Source organism: Cyprinodon variegatus, unplaced genomic scaffold (genome assembly GCF_000732505.1).
Source record: "Cyprinodon variegatus isolate N-32 unplaced genomic scaffold, C_variegatus-1.0 Scaffold1391, whole genome shotgun sequence".
NCBI lineage: Eukaryota > Metazoa > Chordata > Actinopteri > Cyprinodontiformes > Cyprinodontidae > Cyprinodon > Cyprinodon variegatus.
The window spans coordinates 136,843-139,147 of NW_015151844.1; the positions used below are offsets into that span (position 1 = coordinate 136,843).

General features: G+C 35.4%; 1 protein-coding gene across 1 annotated transcript in view; it reads left to right on the plus strand.

Annotated features, from left to right (window-relative positions):
- The window catches only part of sirt6 (sirtuin 6), a 26,859-nt gene that overhangs the window by 5,939 nt on the left and 18,615 nt on the right, over nucleotides 1–2,305 (plus strand). The gene's annotated exons all lie outside the window — the stretch shown is intronic.

Below are 2,305 nucleotides of genomic sequence, written 5' to 3' on the forward strand. Positions count from 1 at the left end.
TGTTTACTACTGGTGGTTGGCTTTGGTCGCAGTACCGCCACCTTCTGCTCTGGAGTGTAAACGCTTTGCCTATGAGAAAAAGGAGCAGCACATGAACCGAACGAAACACACGCGAATCGAACCGAGACAGTCGAACCGAACGGTTCGGACGGTTTTCATAAACCGTTCCATCCCTAGTATTTATGTGTATATATATATAGGAAAAATGTCCAACCAAACAAAAGATCTGAGCGAAAATTGCCTTTATTGAATCATATGAGAGCCAGCACATAAAAAAGAAAAAAAAAAGTAAAACTTTTCAAAGCCAGGACCTTGAAGTTATTGGGAACTGAAATGAATTATTCTATGAATTATTCTGTGCCTCAAACTATATCCCACGTTTTATTATTTTATGAAGTGCCTATTTCTTCAGAATGAGATATTATAGCAGATAATCTGACATTCTAGGCTGGAGTTTGGCCTTCAGTGAGTCAGGCTATTTTTTATGATGGCTCCACACCATATCTACTAAATATTTGCTAATTTTGGAAAGACTTTTTCTTTTTTTCAAATAGTCTTCTTATTTTTATGCATCAAAGCAAACATGTTTTAAAAATTAAGGCCAAGCTGCTCTTTTACAGGCTTCTTTGGGTTTCTCTGATTCAATTAATTCTTGTTGTTTTATGGTAAAAACCTACATGTTAAATTTTTCTGATTAGGAGACTAGGAGAGTGGTGGAGGACGTGAAACGTTTAGGTTATATTTTGAGAAGGGACTTCTGTGATAATGTTGATGAGAATGGTGATGTGAAGTGATTGTGCAGCAATTTGTAAATGAAAGCAGATATTTTGGCAATTAAGTTTTACCTTGGCCCCTTTCTCTGTCCAGTCTGACCTCTTTTCATGAAGAACACGTGTTATTTTCAGTGTAAAGCCCAAAATCAAGTATCTGTAGGTGTTTTTTTGGATGTATATGAATTTCTTTTACCGGTATAGACGGCTGCCAGCAAGATATCTCTTTCAAGAAATGTCCCAACTTCAAATGCCTTACTGAGGAACTTTATGTTGCTATTAGGGATGCACCAGTTGTGGGTTTCTGGCCAATCAACAATCTTAAAAACTAAAAATTTTCTTTGTTTCAAAATGAGCCTTTTGCACAGTCTGCTGTATATACAGGGTTCCTGCAGATCCTTAAAAAGTATTAAAAGGCATTGAATTCTTCAGTATAAAATCAAGGCCTTAATTGGTATTAAAATGCCTTAAATCAGTCTTTAATTGACAATGTCTTTCTTACCTTTGCCGAACCGCTCGCTGTAACTATTATTGGTTCCGTCCCGATAGCAGAACCAATAAAAACGATGTTGCGGCCGGACCTTGGGGTGATGTGCCACTAGCTTTTTATCTGGACAGCATGGGGAAGTTTAAATACAACGAAAAATAGGCTATTGACACACTAGTTACAAATGTATCTGTTATTTGTGTTATTTTTAGCTTTCTTCCTATATGGAAAGTTTTAGAAAATTTGAAACATATCTACTGAGCCAGAAAGTAATAGTTTATGTTAAAATAAACATTTGGGGTAAATTTTTCTTGAGGTTATTGTAAAGTTGGCCTTAAATTTTTATTTTAAGTGGCATTAAAAAGTCTTGAATTTAACTTTCCTTATGCTGTAGGAACCCTGATATATGTATTTTTTATTTATAAACATTTTACTCTTGTGTAGATCTACAGTTTAACATTGAACTTGCTGTTGAAGCAAGTGAATGCCTCCTGTGTAGGACAATAAGGATAGTAATTTTCTTCTAACCCGATGAATTTCATTTGACATTGGTTTTTGTAGCAGCTTCGTTTGAACACAGGGAGGCAGTGTTTAGTCGGTATGTGATCTGTCAGGTTGGTGAGGATGTAAGTAGAGCAGTTTAGTTTCTCAGTTATGTAAAGATTTCATCCTTTACACAGTTTGAGTGAAAATAAACCAAAGCTTTGCTTAAATCATACACAGAAAAGTAAATGTTTATTTGGGTCAACGACTGTCTCAGTTAAATTATTGTTACGAGTAACCGCTTTAGTAAAAATCAAAGTAATCCATATATACAAAGAAATTAATGAACATCAGTACTGATATGAAATAAAAAGCGTAGTATAATAAATGAGCAAATGGAATGGTATGATGTAGGCTTACTAAACTATATGCCATTGTTATAGAATAAATAGTCCTTTTTTTTTTAATCTACTAGAGCAGGGGTGCCCAACCAGTAGATTGCGGTCTACCAGTCGATCGTGGGCGGAGTTTCAGTCGATCGCGAGAAGTTTTACAATGTAGACCT